This window comes from Erpetoichthys calabaricus, chromosome 10, assembly GCF_900747795.2.
Source record: "Erpetoichthys calabaricus chromosome 10, fErpCal1.3, whole genome shotgun sequence".
In the NCBI taxonomy this organism is placed as follows: domain Eukaryota; kingdom Metazoa; phylum Chordata; class Cladistia; order Polypteriformes; family Polypteridae; genus Erpetoichthys; species Erpetoichthys calabaricus.
The window spans coordinates 78566830-78593035 of NC_041403.2; the positions used below are offsets into that span (position 1 = coordinate 78566830).

General features: G+C 35.0%; 1 protein-coding gene across 1 annotated transcript in view; it reads right to left on the reverse strand.

Annotated features, from left to right (window-relative positions):
* The window catches only part of ptprfa (protein tyrosine phosphatase receptor type Fa), a 589562-nt gene that overhangs the window by 455504 nt on the left and 107852 nt on the right, over window positions 1-26206 (reverse strand). Inside the window, exon 2 of the mRNA XM_051933282.1 lies at window positions 14918-15034. The gene's annotated coding sequence lies outside the window, so the exon portion shown is untranslated. The remainder of the gene's footprint in view (window positions 1-14917; window positions 15035-26206) is intronic.

Sequence of the window (26206 nt, forward strand, 5' to 3'; positions counted from 1 at the left end):
TTCTCATGTTTAACTCTTTCTTGTTCAACCAGGGTCAGTATTGCCAGCAGCAAAGTTATAGCTTTTATAAGGTTTTTGAAATCAAAGTGCATAAGTCAAAGACAAGATCTTCTAACTTACAAAATTAAGCACAATTCTTCTCTCATTCAAGGTTATACATATAAAGAAAAATTGTAAACTAACTGTTATGCTATGCATAAGCCCCAGAGTAGTATTTATCACCTGAACTGTAATCTCACCTTCAGCCAAAGAAATTAAAGAGTTTACAAAATCAACTAAAAACTTAAAACCTTTTGCCACTTTTTCAACATAGACATTCTCCTTCTACCATAGCAATTTTTTTTGTCTGTTGCTTACATTATAGTAATGTAACTCAAGCTTTGGCTTTCATAGCTCCTATTCATTATCCCAATGCTTACACCATAAGGAAATTACTAGCTACATAACTTAGGGCTCACTCATTGCTAGTACATGCAAATAATAGATTACAAAACCACTAATAAGTGTAGTGAGGGGCAGACCACAGAATATATAATTCCTCAGTGCTTGGAGTGATCTAGTACTCACTGGTACACAGTTTTTGTCTTTGGAGTACCATGATTTTAATTTGCCTAGTGGCACTTTTCACATCCTCCTGGCACTGTCCTCCGCTTCTTATTCAGACAGGCTACTCTCTCAAAGAAATGACTGGAGGCTCATAGTATACCTTTCAACAGTCCTTCCTTGAGTGTTAGGCAATTCCACTCATGCCTTTTCCAGTTATGGTTTGTCCACTCTACTGTCTTGTATATTCTGTTGGTGGTAAGTAAACTACATGTAAGGAATTTCACTCGTCTCTCGTGATTTTAGCCTGGTTACAAATGTGGATAGATAAGTTGCTATCTACATTGCAGACTTTGTAATGAATGTATTAATGGCCAGTACATAAAGTATATACTTTTTACTACTTTCCAATTTTCTTACTCTGTGTCTCCCTCTTCTGTCTGTGCCTGTCTCTGCTGTTTGTGTCTGTTGAGAAAACAGAGTGCCAAGTTGGCAGCAAAAGGCATCGAAGCTCCCAAAACTGAAACATGATTGACTGGTTTTCATCCAGCTACTTCAGAGCGCTTTATGGCAGGCCTGTTAACTTGATGGCATCATACACCAAAGCTGTAGACAGATTTTCATTTGAATAACTGGAATATATGTTCCTTCATTAAAGAAACATGTGTTGTAAGCTAGTATTTTTAATCACAGGAGAAATACAAAGTTTAACAATTTGCTGATACTTGTGCATTTATTTTCATCCCAATTCAATCACTCTGATCACTTTATTTTTTGCAGTTATACGACTCTTTATAAGTAGCATCAGATATGGCAGAACTTATACAGAAGATCTGGTGAACTTCAACACCAATGACAACGTTAACACAGTCCATTTATTTAGGATGGATTTGGTGTGTATAGCAAGTTCAATTTCATTTTTTTAACCATTTCAGGACTTGTTTTCAATCTGTATGTCCTGTAATGTTTTCATTTGACAATAACAATAAATGCTTAGTCTACTCAGAGATTTTTGGAAAGAAACTTACCTTGGAGAACCACATTGAGGAACTGATAGCTATTGGGTAAACCAAAATTAGAACTGCTTCCATATTCCTTTTGATGATTTCTGACATTTCTGATTTTGTCTTCAATTTTTCCAAGTCCCTCTGTAGTCAATGCATGGGTAAAATTAGCAGTACCAATTCAGCCATAGAGTGACTGAGTAATAGTAAGACAGACCTAAGAAGTTCAAGCTCAGCCTCTTGGCACAACCCACACTCCAATAGCAATGAAAAATCAAAAGAGATCTCCTTAATATCTTTTTGGTTTCTCCTCCACAACGAGATCAGAAAGAAATAAAATGGAGACATTGTCTTTTGTTTCATGCTTCTCAGATTTTTCACCCAAGAAAAAATATCCCAGGAATTTCACAAGGATTTCCTCTTGAGTTTGTATAGAGATTTTGGATATGTCCCACAATGGGCTCATATCTTTTAAGTAGTGTCTTGACATTTTTTTTCAATTTGAAAGTTTTTGCACTGTGTTCTCAGTAAAAAAAGGGTGAAACGTATGGACTGTAGTAATAAAATACTTTAATATGATTGCAAAGCTATAGTCATTGCATCTGAATAATACTACTAGTTGCTCTTAATTTATATTGCTATGCTCCAGTCAGATCATACTCATTCCGGAAGAAAAGGCAGGCAGTGTGGCATAATGGTTAAGACTTTGAGCTTTAAACCCTGAGGTTGAGAGTTCAAAGCCCACTACTGACACCACTATGTGACCATGAGCAGGTCACTTCATATCTCAAAAGATGTAAGTCAGCTGGATAAAGGCATCAGTCCAATAATAAGTTAAAATAAAACGTGAAGTCTTGAAAGAGATTAAAACAAGACTAGAAATAGATGTCACAAAATAGACTGTACCGTGCTTTTCAAACAAAATTCTCACCTTTGACTCCATTTGCCTCAGTTGTATCTCAGGTCTCCTTTTTGACTAAAGCTGTTTTTTCCTAAGGAATTCTAGGAGAAACATCTGTGACAAAGTTGATTCGTAAATGAAACATAAATGAGAAAACTCTTAAGTTTCATGAGCCATCAAAGATCAACATTTGAGAAGTAAAATTTTCATATGGGCCAGACAAACAACAAGTACTCAGCAGCAGAAGCTACTGATAACAACAATAAAGTGTATGCAGATTTTACAATGTGAAATGTTATAATTAAAATACTATCTAAGTCCTGCAGTTTAAGTAAGTTGTCTTGTACGTGCCAATGATTCTGAAACTTATGTTAAAGTAGACTACTTGGCCAAGAATGAAGTATCCTTGTTGAGGCATGTCAGCTCTATTAATACTGGGTTTACTCAATCAATGATGTAAAAGAGGAATTTCATATTTGCAAGCATTTAAAAGAAAACATTGGAACTTAATTGCAACTGGACTGTTACCAGCAGACTGTTTCTTTCACTTCCTATTAATGAGCTGGCGTGCAAGTAAAGTACAGCTCTATTTGAAATTGGGATGATTTTTGGGAAGGGCCTGGATTTTTCAAAGGGCATGGTCCACGCCATAACTGGACAGCATCTACAGCTTATCTCAAAACATGGCTGCAAAATTTCAGGACTAACTGATCTGAAGACAATCCAGGCCTCAGCATTTTGATCTGAAAATCACAGGCTGTTCTTTTTTTTTATTCCATGTGTTCTTCTTCAAGAGCTGTTACTCAAAATTCCAGTAGAGGGGCATTTCATAAATTGAACTGTGTATCAGAATCCAAATTAAATGCGTCACTAAATAGATGTTTATTCTAAAATAAAAATTGTAAAATCAATCTCAAACTCATTGCACTTTTAAAAGCTGTTTGCTACACATTCACTTACTTGGAAATAAAGTTTTTTTTGATTAATTAAAGTTATACTTACTATACAGTCAGATCTCTGTTTGCTTACTGAAACTGGGCTTAGTAAAACTAACAGCATTTCTTTACTGAAGCAGCAATTAATGTTTTTTCCTTGCTACATAAATCATGGAATATGAGCTGAGGAGGTGGCCTTGAAATATTGTTAAGTGTTAAAATTATTTTACTATACATCTCTTACAAAAAAGGAAGATGATTTTGTCTTGTCCAAACTCTAAGTGCAGGGAGACTGACCTTTCTCCACAACTGTCTGATCCTCCACCATATTGTTAATGCATTAAACTTATACTGCTAATTCATAATCAGTACTATTAGTGATACCATATTATAAATGAAATATGCTATTAATAAAATTATATTGTTATTGTAGTATTATAGCTTTTAATAAGTTTAAGTACTCCAGACTTATTATTAGGTGAAGACAGCAGCATATTAAATGAATTCAAATTAATATGACACACACTACTTGTGATTTTTGCAAATGAACTCATTTCAATATCTAATAATTAATGTCATTATCTATCTATAAATGATGACAATAATTGACCTCAGCAAGAGATTCAACAAGCATATACAGTCAAAAACACAAATTAAAAACACTGTTTTACGGTATCTTTAGGAAGTGTTGAAAGTGTCTTGGAAGAAATGCTTTGAAACACAAGAATAACTATGAAAGCAGTGGAATTTCAGCTGTCTGACTACATTAAATATCCATAGATAATCAGTTATTCATTTTGTGTTCATTTATTCAAACACCATTCCAACACATATGTTGTCAAGGATTTTCTGAAATATTCGTAAAACAAAGCTGCTGGACAGGATTTTGAAGGGTCTCCAAGTTCCATGGCTGGCTGGGTGGTAACCTAAGTAACCTAAGCCTGAGGAAGAAGGCCATTACAAAAAAAAAAAACTAAGCTAAACATATTTGCAGTGGTTGAAAAGGAGTCTTCTCCTATTTCTAGAAAGAAGTAAAAATAATATATATATTTGCAAGCCTCTCTGCTATTTGATGTTCAAAATGTACATTATAACTTGATTGGTCTTCTCAGTTTCTTTTTTTACTAACTCTATTGCTAGTTGTTGTTTTATTTTCTTCAGAAACTTAAATCTGATGTTCTGCAAGTTCTTTTAATAACCTGTTTACTTTTTACGAGTGTTAATTTTTGCAAGTTAAAGAAACAGTTATTTTTGTACTTTTTCACAACACTGCTGCAAATTAAAGTCAATTCTCCAGGTAAAATAAATATTCTTTCCAAGAAATTTATACTTTCAATGCAGTAACACTGCATTACATATAAATCATATAAAACTAAAAATATGCCTGAATGGTGCCTGAGAATAACAAATAAATACACACAAACATCTGCTGCAATGACTGATTAAGGTTAAAGACCTCAGACAATGGGGATGGCCGCCTGTCAAGCAATTTCTGTCCAGTAACTTTATTTGTCATGCTCCAGATTTGTATTAGTTCAGGGGATACTACAAACAGTAATCTAATTAAGCAATAAACTACACCAAAAAAAAGACAGGTTAGGCATACTACAGTATCAAACCTTGATCTGGGCACCAGTCTGTTTGGTGTATTACCTTATGTTTCTTTGATTTATTTGGGACTGGATACATTATTCTTTGGTCTGTTTTGAAGAATTCAGTTTTATTTTCATTTTCAACGAAGAACACCTATGATGTGTTTGCTTCACTATAAATTTCACAAAATTACTGGAATGTTTTGGAACTTCACCAGACTCTGCAAAAGGCTTTGAAGTCAATAGGGTAGGAGGAACTAAAATAGCTTTAACCAATTATAATGGTGCAGTAGTCTTTTATGTATATCTGAGGGACAGGGAAACATCTGCAACCTATGCTGGATCAATTATTGTGGCCAAAAATGTGACCGGAGATGTGAGGCAACGTGCTCAAACAACAAAAACCCAGACAGAACAATAGTTACAAACAAAATACAACAAATGGCCACAAACTAGTTACAACTAAAATATTTTTTCTATATCACTGCGTTCACAGAGTTCCAATCTTGGGGCATACATTCAGCCTTGCAACATATGAATGAATAATTCCTTCACTTGAAGTTGTGACCCTTTTTTGTTTCCACTCAATCTGTGCAGATACTTTCCACTTTTATCTTCCTTCAAGAAGAAAGAAATGCCTTGCAAACAGTAGTAAATCTTTCATCAGGGTTATTATTTCACAGTGTCTCATACTGATTCGAGGAGGGAGAGGACACCATTAAAGCTTGTTTCATAGCTTCACATGTCAAATTACGCATGTAAATTAGCCATGTGGCGCTGCATGTATCAGTGATATATATTTGGGAACTGAAATGTTCTCATCATGGTCAGCTAATGTACTCTTCAAATTAAAACGCTGTGCAAATCGGCCTGACCAGTTCATGTGCAAAGCAAATCAGGCAGCAATTTTAGTGTGCATAGGTGCTACAGCACTGTGATGTCATACTGGCCTTGGAGAGCATCATGGGTTACCGGGGGGTAAAAAAAATATGTTTTTCTATGCCAGTCACACAATGAATTTCCAGAAAAAATATCTGTCTGACTAGCTGTGCATACCACATTTCTGCTTGTTAGTCACTTGTACCTAAATATACGTAATACAATATTTATAAACCGTTACTAACCCTCCTCTATTCTGTTTCTCCTCATGTGGCACTTGGTGCCACTGCTTTACTGGCAAGCTGTTTTCCTGCCTATAGAAAATTCACCTCAGATAAAGGAGCTAGAAATCATTGGACAGAAATATTCTGTCATCAGATTGGATGACTCAGCATAGACTCTACTATAAGAATGCCAGTTGTCCATGGTCTCCAGGACTCTTGTCTGTGTCTGACTTTGTATTTGACTTTATCTTTCTCTTTGATTAATGGACAGATATTGTTGTATTCCACTTATGTTAATCAACTTTCGATTTCAGTATGTTTTAACAACTCTGCATCTTCACATGTACTAATTCTATATTTAGTAATTAGTATAATCTGTACTTGCATTTTAACAGAGAATTTGTCACAGCACTCTGTGCCTGAACTCAGAGAAGTGCACTGTACAAAAATGTATTGCATAAACACCACATGTTTAGGTGTATTGTTTTATTTTAACATTTTGCTTTTGATACCTTAATGTTACTTTGTTTTCTTATGAGTGCTGCCACAGCACAATGACCAATTGTGAGTCAGCATGTTTCGCAGAGGTTGAGATGTGTGACGTCATTGATGGAACTGTACTTATACCACCATACTGTCCATGACTGCAGATTTTTATTGGTGCTTGTTACACAGTTTGCTTTATGAACTTATCAGTCTGACTTCTAACTCTAACATTTTTTATTCCAGATATTTGGCCTTAATACACATTAATTTGATCAATTTGGGTAATGACCCATGGCTTGCCTTATTTGACTATGTGATTCATCTCCTAATTCATTACTCTATTAATCATCTATTCTCTCCCTTTTGGCAGTAAACCGTGAATCCCTGAGTATATACTGCATATCCACACAAACATTCTCTCCCACACTAATCTATAGAACCATATTGCGTTGTGACCTTTATAAAATAAAAGATGATTAGTATGTGGTAAGAAGAACTTAAACAATATAATAAATATAAAAATAACTGGACTACATATAGATTTGGAAAATACAGTAAATTACCTACATTTTTTAACTGCATTTTGTTTTAAATATATGTAAACAATAAAATAATTTTTCATCATAAATCTCAGTAATTTATCTATCCTGTCATTCTGGGGAGGCTATTTTACCTAACACAAAAAGGCAGAAGGAAACCTCAATATGAAATCACAGGAAGCAGCAGGGTTAAAATGGTTTCTCATTAGAGGACTGCAGAAAAGGGATTTTGGGCTTTACTGTTCAAAATCATCCACAAATTTCCAGTTTATCGTTTAAAAAATACAATAATAATAATAAAAAAATGTATGCATGTTCCTTTTTTCTAGTTCAATGTAAAAGAAATACAACAATAGTGATAAAATGTGCATGTTCCAAGCAAGCCTTAAAAAAATGCCACACAACTGAAGAACAATTCTGATGAAGGTGGATTTTGCACTTAGCCAAGGACATAACTTATATGTAATCCATTCTTCAGGCTTTATGGTAAGAAAGAAACAGATTGAAAATAAATCTTAAAAAATAATTTGAAAAGGTTTGTCCATGAAAATACTCACCAAATGCCCCATACATTTCCTTTACTATATCATTCTGACTTGAACACTGTTACCTTAATGGCTAAAGAGAAAATCAAATCGATCATTTCTCTATATTCTATTACAAAAGCAGTCAAGCGAATTCCATAAAACAACAAAAACTGATATGTAAAACAAAAAAAAAAACACTTTTGTTTTCCTGCCTGTGAAAACTTAAATGGTTTTTGAATTTTACTGTAACACCAGAAGAAGCTCTGTACATAAGCTTAGTGGAATAGCACTTGAGACCTTAATCTGATATGTATAGTGCAAACAGGCAGCTTCTGAATGGTTTTGGAGTGCTCTAAGTCAGCTAGCAAATGGACTTAGAACTCCATTCTGATACAGTGATAAGCTATCTAAACAGCAAACACCTTTTTCAAATTCAGCACAAACATTTTTTATATTATCACCTATGAATGTCACTCATTTAAGATAAAAAAAAGGTACAATTTGTGGTTAAAATTTAGTTTTACTCATTGTATAATTGAAACAAAATGTACAAAGCAATTTAAAAGCACTTCTATATCAAAGGATAAGCAACAGAACAAAAATAATACAAACTGAAAATGATTACTATTTTCCTCCAATAACACATACTGTATGTCTGGTTAAGTTACTGGGCAAATCTGAGCTGAGACAGAGCAGGGCTCAGTCTGGGATTGGTTCCTTCCTTTTACCCGATACTGCCAGGTTAATCTTCAGATCACCCATCCCAATACACTAATTTGTACAAAGCATATGCTCAGAATGGATTGATTAAAGAAAGATTATTTCACAGGCATGTGGCTAAAGCCTAGCCTATTAAAAACATGAGCTAATACAGGTATCTTATTTGGAAGATGGATGCCGGATGAAGGACGTTCAAAATATGGCAGTAATCACTACAGTAAACTGGGCGGAAAAACGGACAATAAAATCTAATGCTCATGCTTCCTTCAGAGATTTTGATGACATGAACATCGTAAATATTTTGCTCTGGGTTAAAATTATGAGTGTGTCGGTATTATATAACATGTGTTATCTGAATACCATAACTATTTAGCAATCTCAGCAATTTTGTAAGATGACGAAGTCACTAAATGAATCCTCCAGCGCCATTATTCCTAGACAGGCACAATCTTTAGCCTTTTACAGATTCAAAGACAAAATAATTCCTCATATAAAACATTGTGAAGTTGCATACAGTATGCTGTATGTGTGTTGCACCAAAAATAGCTCATGACAGGCCCATGTTCATACAACTACCCGAAACAATTATTTCATTTATTGTATTTAATACAGCACATTTTTATAGACCAAAGTAGCACAAAGTGCTTTTTAATAATAATAGCTAAAACAAGGAAGTTACAAAAAACAAAAGTGAAAAACTAGGAACATCGTCACCTCACCATATTTTACTTAAAATATTAATGGACTTTAAATGGACATGTTTCTTTACTAGTACATTAATTACTGACACTGCTTCAGTTTTTATGTGTATTTAACTTTACTGTATAAGTTTATATGTAGGTGTACGTTTTAATAATTCACAGTTATTGCATTATAGTTTTAAATGTGTTTAAGCATCAAGAATACTTGAAGTGTAACCTATTTACATAGCAATACACCATGCAACCTCTCTTTACAAAGAAGTTAATTAAAAGCAAAATATTTTTAGTCCAGTCTGGGTAAGGGCCGAGGCTATTGTTCCAAAAATATAAAAGCTCATCAAAATGAAATGGTGCCTCAGTCCATTCCATCTAAAATTACATCTACCTAATGATGTGGCAAACAGTCAGGAATGTATGCTGGGCCCCTAAATACCATTTTGTACTACTTGGACAATAGCCAGCCTCGATATGCATCAAAAACACAGCAAAAATATATTAAGGAAAACTCATGCAGCAGCTAGCAGAAGTAGTGCAGCAATTTCCTATGTCAAGGAAACTGCCTTAGATAGATGCATGATCATGAGAAACCGAACATGACAATGCTGATATTAAAACAAGCGTACTGATATCATTGTGTTATTGAAATAACTGTTGTTCACTGTTGTTTTGAAATTCGGTTTCTTAAAGTCAATACTTTTTCATATTTGTGCAATATCAAAAACATTGAAGAAAAGAAAATAAATAATATTGAGCTTGGTGAAAACAAGTAAAGATATACTGAGAGACAAACATAGCAGTGATGTCAAAATGACAATAATCCTATATCCAATGTATGCAAGTGAGGTTAATGGACTTCGACTGACTGTAGGATTATAGGATATTAGTTGATTAAAACCAATTATATTTTGTTTGCTCAGCTATAGAAACGCTTTCTGCATTTATCCTGACAGCTCTATTATGGTTTTGTAGTTGTAATTTTAAAGATTTTTTTTTTCACCTTTAAAATCTCATCCGCTTCCATGTCATTATGTGTACCTTATGTTTGTAGATGTCTGCAGATGTTTACACTCCACTGCCAATTAGGAAAGCAGTGTATGAATAACATGCATTTCCACCTTAAATCTCCAGCTAAAACAGAAAGGTAGATTTGGAAATAAATAAACAAAAGGGGAAAATGTAACAAATTTGAATGAATGAAAGGGGGTGCATCAGAAGCCTGTGGGGGGGGGGGGGGGGGGGGGGGGGGGTATGGTTTAATTTGCACATTATTATTGGCCTGCAAATATATTTCAAATTCAATCATTTACCTACAATCAAAACCAAACACTGAACACAAACTTTTATACTGTGTCCTTGCTTCAACATGGTCAAGGCATGACCACCTTGCAATTAAATAGGATTAGTGAATAGTTAAGGTAGGAAAGAACAGAAAAATAACCTGATAAAGGCTGAGATGTATATCAACAATAATACTTTGAAACAAAGTAACTGAGAAAGGATAAGATTTTTGTTTTAATATCAAGGTGAAAACTGCTCTACATTTAAATGGTCAGATTGAAAGAATAAATTTGAAAAAGTTTCTATATGTGTCCACATCAAAAAAAAAAAAAAAACATCAATATGAACTTTGAAATGAATACTGACATAATACAAAAATCTAAATAAATATTTCAACCCTTTCTTCATTTTTAAATTATTTATACTATTAAATGGATCTGTTTTTATCTTATTATTTACGTAGTGAAAAATGCAAGTTCTAAACCAGGGATCTTAAACTCCAGTCCTGGAGAGCCGCAGTGGCTGCAGGTTTTCATTCTAACCTTTTTCTTAATTAGTGGCCTGTTTTTGCAACTAATTAACTTCTTTTGAATTAATTTTGATTGACTTGGTGTTTAAGATTTGTTCCCCAGAATTTCTTCATCGTTCCTCTGAATTGCTTCATTTCTTTCCACACATAAATGAAATGTGAAATGAGTGAGCCAACAGAAGACCAACTAAGTCAGGTCCTCAAACTCCAACCAATTTCAGTCCAAACAGTTGCTTAATTAGGCGCAGAGTCTTGTTGTTAATTGAACCCGTTCTTTAATTCCATGGCTTGTTGCTGGGCTCATTGTGAAATAGTATACATTTTGAAAATTGTTGATTTTTTTCTTTACTTTTTTAAGAGCACTATTAAAATGTCTTGGGAACCTGAGCAGATCAACATTGCTGAGACCTTCATCTTTCTTTATTTTCAGATATTGTATGATGGACACAGTTTGCTGGTTATGTTTTGGTTCATTTTATATCTCATTATTGTTTGGCTGCTGATTAAGGAAAAATAAACAATAATTGGGTCTCAGTCTTCAAACACAAGTCAATTAAAATTAATTCAAAAGAAGACAATTAGCAGCAAAAACAGGTCACTAATTAAGAAAAGGGTTGGAATGAAAACCTGCAGCCACTGCGGCCCTCCAGGCCTGGAGTTCGACACCTGTGTTCTAAACTAATGTCTTTTTCAGTGAGATCATTCAAGGCTTGATGCTCAAGGCAAATGTCAAATTATTAAAGTACTTCATTATAACTGGATATCTCTTCATTTGGTACACAAATGCAAAAATGTGAACTTGTGTGTTGTAAAGATTATTATGACAGTCTAAACTATAAGAAACGTTATGGACATGAAGACTGACCAGTACTGAAAGTCTGAAATACCATAAAAAAATGTTATGATATTTACTGGCCTATTGTTTAAAAAATATTTTAAATAGACATTGCTGCAAACTTTGTAAGTAATATCTAACCATTTTTAAATACTGACTTCTCATAATGTCCATACTCCATTCACTTGCAACCATTTACAATGAAGTGCTTTCTCATTCTGACAGGGGCAAAGTAATTCACTTACAGTTTATTTATGGTATTTTATCTTAGGCTTAAGTAGAAAGTAATTCTCTAATTGCCGTGAATTAGCCACGTCTGAGTTCCTGACCAGAAACACACTCTTAACTTATAGGTTATGCATTACATCAATGCCTAGCTCTAAGAGTACACATTTAATTGGAGTTACTGCCAATGCATCTACAGGCCCTCCTGTCAAACTATAATGATTTGTGCCCAGTGATGAAATAACGGTAATGACTTATATGCCCACCATCATAATATTAACATTAACCTCCACAGGCTGCACTCCTTTCTGAGAGCACTTTTGTCTTTTCCTGTAAATGTTGTGGATGCTTTTAAATCGATTTGAAGTTTGTAAATACTACCACTTTGAATTCTGAAAAGCAAGAACATTTATTTTCTCTTGGCAGGGTTTACTAATGGAAGCAACACTGAAGAAACTAAACAATAAAGAAAATGAACAAAAATGATGGGAAAACGATGACTTCCAATCTACGCCATGCTTTCAAATATACACATCCAAATGATGTGATACAGGTAACCACTGTAAAAAAAAACTAAATGAACTTGCTCAAAAACACTGGATTTCTTTAAGCTTTACTGATTAAAACTTATTTCACTACATTTCCAAAATATGTGGTGGTTAGTTAATGATATTTTCTTCCACACTGTCTTTGTTTGTTCATATGTTGTTTATGGTATTAATCGTTTAATTCTGGAGAGAACAGTCCACAGAACGGAGCTCCTGCCCGAGAACAGACCAGACTACAGAGCATCAAAAACTGGCTGATTAATTTACTTTATTATTTTATATTTTGCTATTATTCTACGTGCCATTGGGCACCTGTTAAAGTTGTTTGGACCTTGTAAAAGATAAAAAGGGGCGGATTGGTGTCCCAACATTTCCTCTGAGACCAGTGTGTTCCCTTGGTTGGATACAACATATAGCATACATCACAGAAAGACAACATACAATACATTGTAAAGAAAGGCAAAAAATGATGTTTGAATTAACAGATTATAACCTCCCTGCGATTTTGAAGTTAATGTATTTGTGTCGATTTTCTATTTACGATTTTCAGGTTTGCTCCAGTTTACTCTGGATTCATAAGATATTTTATTCTGAATTAAAAGGTAGTGCAGAAAAAAAAAAAGGCTGTACAGAGGTGAGTAACCAAATGCATCCCAAGACTTAATGACACATCCTACTGTGACGGGCACTCATAGGAGACTGTCTGGTAACCTAATCCAAGTTCTCAGAATTCCTAAAGGCATCAATAAAGCAGGTTCAGCAGAGTTCTTTTCACTAAATAGCAAATCCTGTACTTGAGGACACCAGTGGAAATTAAGGAAAAGTTCATTCAAGATTAGAGCCAGGAAGCACTTTTATGCAAACAGGAAATATGAAACAAATTACCAAGGAGAAACCTTGACAACCTTAAAGAAATATTAGGATGAGATATTGGGACAACATAGCTATCAGACAAACAAACAAACTTGATGGACTGAATGGTCTCGTCTTGTTTGTCAAATTACTTATTATTATTATTCGTATTTAAACCTACTCATGAACTCTGCTTCTTTTTTGTTTGAGCAGTTTTTCCTGGATTTTAAATTGGTTTGGTCTGCTTTACAATTACAATTTAACAAATGATCTAGCAAACTGGATTCACTCATATATGGTTGCATTATGGGATACAAACAAAAAGCAGTGAAATTTCTTCACACCAGTATACTATATATCCATACCTTTGTAGAATTTGCCAGGTTAATGCAAACAGGTGGTGACTGGAATGAGAGTTAGCTAAAATTGTCAGGAGTTGACATGTCCACTTTGTAATATTTCCAGCATTAATCTGGATGGTTAACTGATTGAGAAAAAAGTGTAAATAAGTATGGCGTGAACCCTGTATGATCATGTGGTGTGAAGGTAGGTATATTTTTCTTTCTTTGAAGAGATCAAGAATGTTGGTAGTATCTGCAGTTGGCTCTATAAAAAGCAAATGAAAGCAGAACCTACTAACCATAATGTGGGTCACTTAAAACACTAAGGCTGACAGTCAATGTACACACTGTAAACTTTATTAGGTGCAAATAGCAAATAAATTTTGTAGGAAGCTGCCCCATTTCAAGCCACACAAACATGCTAAATTAGTTTATTTTTAAAGTCAGCAAGTTGTTGAAAGTGTGGCACATGGACCCTAACTGATGTCAATGCACTGAAGTGAGTTTTGCTACAGTAAATGATGCTTTGATGGTACTTAGCTTTGAACAGTTTTGTTCAATTCTATTCCAAGAACAATCAACTGAATTGAGACATGGTGAAACAGAAGGACAATAATTCAAATTAAATTTACTGGCATGTTGTTGAATCATTCAAGGCATGTGCTAGCCTTGTGACATGAAACACTATCCTTCTATAATAGCAAACATTTGCCATGAGGGGATGCTCTTGACTGTCAACAATGTCCATTCATACACTGGCATTCAGATAGCTCTGTTTGTATAAAGATTTTCAATGCGTGCCACAAAAACCTTTCACACTGTTGCATTGCCATTACTAGTGTGCATTTTTAGCACCCAGAAAGACAGATCTGAGGACTCATTAGGGTTTCTATATCCTGCTCCTCTCATTAACTTAATTAGCAGGAAATGTGATTTATCTGACTTTTTTTCAGCCCTCCATACTCCAGTGTTTGTGTTTCTCATTCAACTACCATAACACCTTGCTGGTTTAGTGTGACAACAATGGAAGTCATTTGGGACCAGATTTAAATAGCATTATCTACACATCCTGCTGTCATTGACTGAAAATTCAAATACTTGTGCAAAACAGGTACACCTGATAAATTGACCATTTAGAATATATGAAGAATGTAGGTGCCCTGTACATATGATAGCTTAACATAAACATTTTACCATAGAAGCTGATTAAGATTGTCCATAAATAACTAACCATAAATACATAATTAAAAACAGTTACCATTTAGCTGTAAATTGCTTTTCCTTTATTTCCTGTTGAGCATTTGACTATATGAGGTTTCATCTATTAGGTTTGCCACACTGGGTACTCAAGATGAAAGAATCTGAAGAGGTGTTTCTGCAAAATATAAGAAAAAAAATACATAAAAAATTAGATTATGGTTAAGGATGAAGATGCTGTGTTAAAGAATGGATCTTTAGTGTAAATTATGTTGCTTAAGGGCGGCATGAATGGAGCTTTATAAGAACCTTTATATAAGATTCTCTGTTCCATTCTCTAAGGATAAGTACCTGATAGGGGATTAGAATTCTGAATAACTGCTTTGTACGCTGTTGCAGCTACTAGATGTACACCCCAAAAGGGCAGGCCTGTACTGTCTCAGCACATTAATTGGTCACAGCTCTACTGTACCAGACTTTTTAAAGCTTCAAATGAAACAATATATTTATCCTACCGATTACTTTTAGAAAAGCACTGTGATTGAAAAGGATGCAATTAAAGACACAAAAAGTAAATAAAACATAAATGTGTTTCTTTTCTAGCAAGAATTTTACTGTAATTATCGTATCTTTTCAGCATTACGAATGGAGATGCATTGCTCTTTTTGCTCTACTCAATCAAACAGAAAGGCTGGCACTACCCCATAAACAGCCCTCAGCTGTTAGACAAACAATAGTGTGTGCAACAAGCATCTTTCTCCACACATCTACTTGAAGATATTTTATATCTCTTCTTTCAGAAAGCATAATTGCTGTGATTTTTAAGCATCCATTTCTACATGGGGCCTTATGCAGCACTAATATACTGAAATTCCATTTCAATAAAAGGGTATGTTGAAATAAAAACAACAAAGTAGCAGTCCGAACTGGAGTTAAACGTGATGCTAAAGATGAAAAGAAAAAGCATTTTGAAGAGAACAATGCAAGAGATAAACAGCATTAGTCAACATTTGACACTTCCATTTCAGTATCAAAGGATTCCAAGATATAATAATGGCCCTTAATTTCCACAGAAAAGCATGCAGGCTCATCAGACAGGAGCCAAAAGGGAAAGTGACTAAAGCAGATGGTTAAATAAATGTTTCATTCTTACATTACTCCCTCCATTTAATCGCCTGCTTTCTTCACATGGCATGATTGAACACAGCCAAAAAGGAGGCCTTCTTGGAATGAGTACTTCACTGCAGCAAGTGATGCTGCGCGGCAACACCAATAAGGAAAAAAAAGGGTCTGGCAGAACAGAGGGTGACATTCACAGCATACAAGAAATGTGCTATTTTAACAGCAGACTCTCATGCTGTCACCCAGGTGGCTCAGCTGAAAATCCCTAGGCAGCAAAAGTCAGACTTGGCTAAGAACTTTGTTGATGAATATACCAGATTTATAATCAAGTGCTGCCAAACAGAACTCTTAACAGAACAAACTGCAAACAGTGATGCAGGATTCTATTAGGTAAATAATAATAAACAGCACAATGATAACCACAAAGCCACCTTCAAGCTGTCATTTTCTTCTCGTTTGTGTTTAAACATCTTTTATTTTTGAGCCTTGCTCCCTTACCTATAGCTGTCAACTGTTCATGCATTGTTTTCAGTGATGCTTTATTGTTTACTGCCTGTGTGAAACAGTGCATACATCCACAATTTGATATACTTGTATTTCAATATTTGGTTCTTTAAGAAGTAAATGAAAAATCACTGATTCTTAACTGCAGATTTACCTAATAAGTGAAATGAAGACTGCTTTTCCAACCATCCATTCTAATGCACACTGCTCCACTTCAGAGTTATACTCATAATAGTGGATGCTGGTCTTCAACAACACTCTAATAAACACATTGACGCTCTCACAGTAAGGCGACTTATTGTCATATCGGTCTGACAATGTGTTTTTAAATGGATGAAGGAAACTAACATTGGTGCATTACAAGGGAAAAGCCATAGGAGCACAGTAGTCCAGATTTCATGGGCAGTTATATATTGGTTGACTCAAAGCAGTTACAACTACCCAAGGCAAACATTAATTCAACTTTCAGTTCCAACAAACGGTGAAGTTACAATGAATTATCCTTAGTAAAATTTGGCATTTAAAAATAATATTATTTTGTAACTAAAGGACATTTCAAAATTTTATCAATAACCTCTGTAATATGGTTAACACCTTGACTTCCTTCAACATTCACATTCCTTAACAGATTCATTGATGTTCAAAAACATTTATATACATTAATGTAAAATAATCATACTATATGTGGAACATCCACATGTTTTTAATTAAGGAGTTCAACTGACTTTCTAAATACAAACTCGAAAAAAAAAAAGTCAGTAATACAGAAGCAGGAGAAATTACTGCAAAAGATTGTTCCAAAAATATGAAAGCTGCTATTTTAATTCCCATTGTCAACCTTTAGATATGTTGGAGTTGGTGTGAATTGGACAGATGAGCACTTGCACTACACTGACGTGTCACTTTTGGTGTGAATTAGGGATTAGTGTGTAAACATAAGACCCACTGACAAAGTAACCGTTTTATTTTTTTTGGGTATAAGGTAAGTAAGCCAAAGTGTTCAAACATTCCTTCATCTAAAACTGAGGGGCCCTGAGTAGTTCTGCTGAAGAAGTGACACCCATTTTTACACCCCTTAGTGGTGCCAGGCCTTTATTAATATGAACACTGCAAATCGCAACACTACCCAGTCTTGTGTGTATAATGATGTTTACTATGAAAGATATGGTATATTAAAAAAATAATGAATGATCATTTGATACATACAGAAGACACATGTCAACAAGAAAACTTGCAAAAGTTGCCAATGATCTTTTAATCAACTATAACACTGTTACCTGCATGTTCCCTAGCTTTAGATGACAACTAGGAGTTGCCCATTCATATTGCTAGCTGTCTCAATGGAATCACGTCCATGCACAGTCACACAATGCCTATATGTATTCTTCATTCTGTGTGCACATTTGCTCCCGTGCCACCCTACACAGACACAGCTGAATCACCCATGATGACACCATTGCACTCCCTCTCTCCAGACACATTTAGCCCTTACCATGCAAATAAAAATCTGTAGTTCTGATCCCTAGCCACCTTGGATTATTTTGCCATCTATTTAATTTTTAATGCATGTCACAGAATAGAAAAAAAGGATCCTTATGTTTTAGCATTAATATTTTAAAGAGCACCATTCAGGCTGTGATATAATATTAACAAGTCTATACAACAGTCAGAAAAAGTATTTCTCCATAAAAGAATAGTCTGCTTTTAGAGAATATCTAACTAGAGTAAAGGGAAAAAATGGATGGCAAAGAAGCGAAAGCTGGTGGTTGCATGCTATATGGAAATTTAGTTAGAATTTATTGGATTGGTAAACCAGAATAATTTGTATAATAGTTTTGTCGTCTGCTAGTCAACCTCCGTTTTGTACCATTTCTACATCTTTTATTCCAAATCCCCATGTAGACCTTAGCAAGCCTCAATCACAATTTAATTAGCGAGGTAAGCCGAGTGCAACTTTTTCATTCCAAACCTTTGTCCCTTCTTATGTTTCAGCATAAGAGTCTGTTAACTCCATTAGCTAGCTGCAAAATCATTTTAGAACATTTGTCCGTCTTTCAGAAAGTTTTATGCAACCCCAAAGTACTTTTACAGAGGCTAAAGATCACTGAGGCATTTTTTTAAACTATAAAGTTCTCTGAAAAAAGCAACACATAACAGAAGATATGTCCACCGACTGCCAGGATTTCCAAAACATATTTGAAATTGTTCTCAATTCGGTGACATTCAATCATGAGGAAAAAAAGGCTCCCACCTTATATTCTTCTCTCTCACACACCTATACAAATAGCAAAAACAGACCACTGGATGTGACAAGAATTTCATTTAAAAAAATGATGCAAAGGTTTACCTCAGTGTATTTACTAAATAGGCAGTCACTGGACATTTTCATTTGAACATTCACTTTTTAGCAATTTACAAATATTTTTTTTCTTATGAAGTGGACGCTAACTGTAAAGAAAGAGAAACCTTGTGAAACTGAAGTTAAAACCCAAGTCTGGTCTTACCTGGCTTAAAACTTAAGTAAAGTCACACACTAAAATCAAACTGTACCATGTCCACTGTGGGTGGAGAGGTACCAGTATAATCATAACATAGCTATCTTTAATTGCCCTCTTTCTAATGGAATGCAATCAATAGCTCCCTTTGCTGTTCAACTTTAGATAAAAACTGGGAGTATGTATTATATTCACAATCAAAAATTAAAGCAATCATTTAAAAGTTGTGAAAACATCCACAGACACATGAATTGCAACTTGCATTGTAATTAAAGTACTTAGCAGTTACATTGTGTGTAATAAAAGCACAACCAATTTGGTATAGGTTTAGGTAGACTTTATTATCCCAGAGGGAAATTTGTTTACAGCAGAAATGCGCCAGCATAAAAATTTGTTCCATACCTAGGATTCCTAGCAATGAGAATATTGGATTCTAACAGTACAGTACACTGAAATAATTTAGAGCTCATAAGTGCCCATGTAGCCAATGGAATTCAGAATGGTTATTGCACTGCAAATAAAAGAGTTTTTCAGTCTTACTTTACATTCCCCAAATGAGTGAGGCAGAATAAACAAATTGTTTAGACAATAAAAAGAAAAAAATGTAATATGGAGTAAACAATTTACCAAGATACTGACCAATATACATATAAGCAAACAGATGTACTTAACATTCCTCACAGTGAAATGACAAAATGCAGTATATGCTGGTACAAATGCCCTCATAGGTACACCGGCTGCACTACAGTAATATTATAACCCTAAATGTAGCCATCAAGAATTGATCCTAGCAGTACTGCTCACCTGTGACTTGGACAAATCTGAAGTGGAGTGACCAGCTTCTTGACAATTAATGATGAGTGGACTGTTATAGCATTGCTGTCCCTTAATCTGTCTCACAAAATGGCACAAAACAACATAATCAAAAGAAACTATAGAATGGATGTAATTAAATTCTGTTAAGTCCACTGAATGGCCAATACAGTTTCCTGGTACTTACGAATTCAAGCATAACATAAAGTACAGTGCTTCTTGTTGATAAGTAGTCTGGATGCTGGCCTGTAGGGATAGCCATTTTACCCACCAATCTTCCCCAGATATAGTAGGAGAATGATCTGTAGGAAATGGTGACTTTACAGCCTTGCAGTTCCAGACCACAGGGCCTACTAAATAGATAGATAGATAAATGGTGACTGGGCTTAACTTGCTTGATTAACAGTAGGATGTATGAAGCTCCTGCCTTTCTTTAGTTCTTGTTCTTTACCCTGTTTTACCTTTCAGTGAAAGTCCTAGCATGTCATTGACCTGAACATTTTTTAACTAGGAAAAAAATCAGTAGCCATAGATGTATTCTTATTTATTGAAGCAAACTGGAAAATGCAATAAGATAAATATTTGAGTACACTGTACATAAAAAAATATATCAGTCAGTCTCCTATTTAATATGCAACCTCTTAACAGTTTGATGGGGTGGGTTGGCTCCACACTATCGGGTCCCTCCAGAAGCCTCTTGAACCCAATAATACCGATAACGTATGACAGGATGAGCCAGCGGATGAGGACACAACAAAAAAACATAGCAAGGGTTAGAGATGCAAAAGTACTCCAGTGCTTTAATTAAATACAGTCCATCAAAACAACTAACGTTTCTAAATAAATAGTGCAGTGAAAGCAATCCATGATAAATTAATAATCCATTACAAGGCTGTGCTGGTGGAGGTTAAAATCTAATAAACAAATCCATAAAACATAGTAAAAATATGCAGGAAACAGTCTTCTAAAAAAATCGCTTGAGCCGAAACACAACCCTTAAAAACAGACGTCTCTCTGGTTTATCCTATTCAGACCTTGCAGTATGGAGAGACCTAAACCAAGCCTCCACTCCATCAGACCCCCTCTGCTATCTCTGACCCTGCAGGGAAGTCCATCCGGAGTACAGTACTTTGATTGTTCCTGCTCCCAAACTCAGCAAGAGCAACCTTCAGCCCTTTCGAGTGCTGGCAACTCGCTCCATCCCTGGGAATTCAATCCCGTCCACCTGCTTTTTCCCATCTTGTGCTGGTGCTCTCTCACTTGCTCCTGCCCCCCTTTCAATCCTTTCCATTAACCTCCCTTTCTTTCCTTTTCCCGTGTTCAATTTCCCTTACATACCTCCCTGGGCGCAGTGCCTCAGTCCCACACTGCAGAAAGCTGAAGAAGCAATTGAGATAGGCTGCACCCTCACATGCAGGTGCATCTCGCCCCAATTACTTCACCATCCTCTCTCCCTCAGCTGTGTGAGCATGCACACCCACGGAGATCAAGCTGGCCAATTACAACAGGCTCCTGATTTAACCTGTGTACCTGCTATACCAAAAACAGTTCAATATTTAAGAAATACAGACAAAGGTACTAGAATCCTATTGTACTGTTCCACAGATTCTGACTATTTCTTCTGCCTTCAAAAACAAATGTGTATTCAACAATCCTCCAGTTTTTAAAAGGCATTTTTTTTGTGTGTTCATAAGAATCACTTATGAACGTTTAGAACAGCTTTAATTTGTTGTTTTTTTTCAGAGCCTTCTTACTCACTGGTGTGAGAAGATCCCCATATATGACACACTGTTTGAATCATCTTAATTTCTAGTTATGTAAGACATCAAGCTTTTTGAAGTTTCTCCCTATTTTTGGCCATCTAGACTAAAAAAAACAGATTTTTTGGCCATTTTTGGACTATATTATGTGCAGGAAATTATAGCAACCACTAATAGGATACACAGCTTCAAAGCTGCTTCTTTTCACAAAACTTTAAAAAAATGTGGATTGGTAATACAGCCATGTGGAGTGTCATTTTATGCTATTTTGTGATTGCTGATTTAGAGTATAATATCTGATTCTTTAACCGGTAGTCCTAGACCTGTAAGAGCCACTCAGTACTTTCTTTTTTCCATAATCTTAATTAAACAATATTGTGTATATACAAAATGTGATATCAGATTGGTTGTATGATTACTTTTTTCATTATATCTTACTTGCTCCTTATTTTTGGGTACAATTAAAAAACACTCTCAGGATTATTATTATTATATTCCTTTGAAAACAATACCTACTTAATACACTAAAATAATGAAATATTTCATGGTATAACAGAGCAGGGAGGTAGGTCATGATATATCTAAGAAAAAAATAAATAATTTAAATCATAGGCTGCAGAAGAGCAGCTTAGTCTTACAGTTTTACACACATTTCTGGCTACCTGTTAGAAATTGTCTGGCTCAACAGGTGTGCTTTTGACTTTTAATGTTTTTAACTGAACTATTAAAGATCATTACATTAACTTTTGCTTATTAAGTCTAGGGTCCATTTCTGATCCAAAACAGTTCCTAGGCAGAGCCTTCACTAATGGGCCATGTTTCCTGACATAACCAAAGAGTCAAAAGGGTCAAGTGTCTGGCAATTTACAGTATTATAACTTTACAGCACATCAGCTTATCATCCTCTTTTTTAGGATTTTTTTTATTGAGTTTTACAAATATGGGAAATACATGTATGAACAGTTTGAACATGTAATTAACAGCAATGAAAATCTCCATTCAGTAAAGCACCAACCCCCACCCCCATCACTATAAATACAGAATTGGGAGAAAAAAGTCAAAAAGGTGCCAGAACAGCCACAAGAGAGTGCAGCAGCCCAGCTACTTAGCAAGAAACTGAAGGACAAAAAGGAAATAAAGGACCAAAGAGTTTGGGACAGTCACATGAGACAGACTGTCAGCCATCCAGTGCTTTGTACAACAATCTGCCAGTCTTTGATGTTGGAGCTGGATACCATGTTAATCCACACCACGAAGAGCTCAGGGTTACAGAGTGAGGGAAAGTGAGTCTGAAGATTTGGATTATTAAACTAGAATCAATTTGGCAGCAATGGACCCCAAAGAGAAAAATCACCCTTGGATAAGAGTGGCAAGGAGAGCATAAAAGGTCCAGGAGAAGGAAGAGGAAAATGTGAAGGGAAAAACAGAAAGTCACTATGCAGGACTGTGGAAAGGGTCAGACACAAAGGTCCACTTCAGAATGAACTTGTCAACTTGTGAATACGGTTTCAATGGGTACTAGCTGCCATATGACTTTGGAACAGCAAGAAGGCAAAGATTACAAATTATAAAAACAGTGCATACCTTTTTACAAAGCAGGCAAAAAAGTACATATCTGTATGGATTCATTTTTTATACAAGTCAAGAAACTTCAGACCATATAAATAATATAAACTCAAATTATGTTATATTATAATGTGGAACCAGGCAATCTTGTCCATTATCACCAATGCTTTTTGCAATTGTTATTAAACCTCTTGAAATCCATCTCGGGAAGCAGTCAGAAAAAAAACGGATTATAAAAGATGGGCTAGAGCTGAAAATATCAATGATGATGACATGGTACTGTATATTTAGGCCCATACTAATGTTTGTCATTAATAATAATCTTTGCTAGAAGAATTTCACATCATCTCTGGATTAAAAATTTTTAAATGTATGTGGCCAACGTAAAACTTGTGTAAAACACATTTTAAGGCAGAAAAGCTCCTTTCTGTTGCCCCTATATGGTACATGATGATCACCGATTTCAAAATTTTTTAACCAATGCTAAATTCAACCTATATAAGTCACGAGGGACTGTGACATTTACAGGTCTCTGTATTTATAATGTATTTGCATCTTTTTGAACTATTATGCTCCAAATTGTTTTGTTTTTTGCCAACAGAATGAATTCCAGACCACCTACTATAACTCAGTAAGAGAATTTTCTACATCATTTCAAATTGAAGAAAAAAAAAATCTGAAAATTGCAACATTCAAGGATCTGTTTAAAACTTTTATTATTTGACAAGAACTCATGATTATAAATCTAAAGTAACCATACTGGTCCTGTGCTGAACTTTATTTTATTTGCTGTTTTATCCTCTATGAAGAACTACTTTAGATGGGCTTCTCTCGGTTGGGTGTATATTGAGCGTTGAGTTTCAGGGATAATATGTCTTTGGAACATATTATAGTAATTATTATGCTTTGTTATTTTCATTTGAGGGAGTTGCATTTTTCTCCTTAAATAAAAAACAGACCTGCTAATAAGTAACACTAATGTGAATTATCCTAGTAGCACTCAGAACATTTAAAACTTCACTTCTACACAGAAGTGTAAGCATTCTTTTCTAATAATCGTTGGGTCTCCTTTGTAAAGCTCAGTATTACACACCCATGTATCTCACCATCTTTTGATACTCTCTAGCAATTCTTAGTAATATGCTCCAGACATAAAGCAGTAGCTGTGAAATACAGGGCTTCATTGCATGTGCACGTTATACTGCACTGAAATAAGACAACAATAAACAAGTAGTAAAATCATACACGCTAGTTTCCTTTCTATGTGTATTATAAAGGCAAATGATATAAAACTACTATGTTGCAATTTTGTAATGTAACTGATACAGACAGAAAAATGATCAGTGGTGGTGTAAACAAGTTTAAGTTCAAATCATTTACATTATTTATTTATTGTGATAGAGTAAAATGTATACTCCAAAATCTGCTTCTGTTATTGATATCATCATTTTTATGACAATGTCTCTAATAAAACTAGGTTTACTCACCTGTTAAGAGTTTCTTCCAGCTTGGATACCCCTCATCTAATCTGAAATACATGCATCTCAAACAGGTGATGGGAAGATGTGAAAGTACACGTCTGTAATGTGGTATAGTCCCGCATGATCTTTCCAATAAACCTATGAAGCCATTCTTCGTTCTATTGGAATGGTATTGACAAGCTGCATCAGCCTAGGGCCAACATTAGTGCTGAGTCAGTAACAATATGAGCAGGCATTTCATTATTTAAATGAGAAGCTTCAATTCTAGGGTTTGAGAATCCTAGTTGACACCAGTGTAGTGCTAGTGTGGTGTCTGCCAGTGCTAATCAAAAGGATACATGCACATTACATCACTGTTTTGGTGGCTTATTATCCTTAAAAGGTTGGCTCACGTAGTCACAAAAGAATAGAGATTACACAACTGTGACAGACTCGCCATTTTTATAGGGTCTGCAGTGGCTGGCACTGAAGTTCCCCTTTGAATGATGGAATGCCTGCTGCTGACTCAGAACTGATGTAATTTCCTGGCTGATGCAACATGTCAGCTACCATTGTTAAATGTTACTCAGCAGTCCACCGGCATTCTTTCTTCTCTGGTTAACATTCCTAGTCCAGGACCAAAAATTCTACAAAAAAGACACAGCAATTGCATAGCTCAACTAAACATAATGTCCTTTCAGACAAGCTGAACTTTGTCAGGTTCAAATTAAGAGTGCACTGACCTACAGTAATACAGGTCATCAATAAAATTGATCCATCAGAATTCTTTCAATTAAATAGTTAATACATACTTCAAGATATAAAGTAGCATTTGAGGAGAAGTGATTTCAAATAGAGTTTATGAAGTATTTCTTAAAAGAATCGATTGTGAGAGTCAGAACTTAACTACAGAGTTATGAAGTTGAATAAGAAGCTTTGTTAGCCTTTGAAAGTATCTTGATGAGACACTGGGATAACCTGGCTATCAACTAGCTGAAAAAGACTGATGGACTAAATAGTCTCCTCTCATTTATCAATTTGTTTTATGTTCTTAAATTTAAAAATAAACTTTTCACTAAAGTCAACACATATAAGCTATTTTTTGAGGCTCCATGGGATTTTAGCAGCTGGCTGACATTAAGACTTAATTTCCTTTAAACCTGCTTGCAACAATCAAAGAACTCATTTGACTTCTGGTTGTTCACTAAGTATACTCACTTTTTCTCTGTTAAGTAAGTTTTCATTTTTGTCAGATTGATCCACAGAAATTATACATAATTTTCCATATCCAAGAAGGCACTTAATGTAGAAATTTGACTGTTTAAGCATAGTGTGCCTTGTGTAGGTACCAACACAGTATAGCTGGGAAGTTAGGAACCCACTGACCTTGCCAACAACTATACTGTAGAAGCCTTCTGGACTGCCTTCTGCCAAGGTTTTGGCTGCATTATTACATAGCAGGAGATCACCAAAACATACGTCTGTATAACACATAATAAAATGTAACATTATGTAATAATTATTTACATTTATATAGTGCTTTTATCACTACTCAAAGTGCTTTCATAGTGAGTGGGGAGCCATAGTATGTCAAGCCCTGATTCGAGCATTTTTTATCCTTTTAATTGTT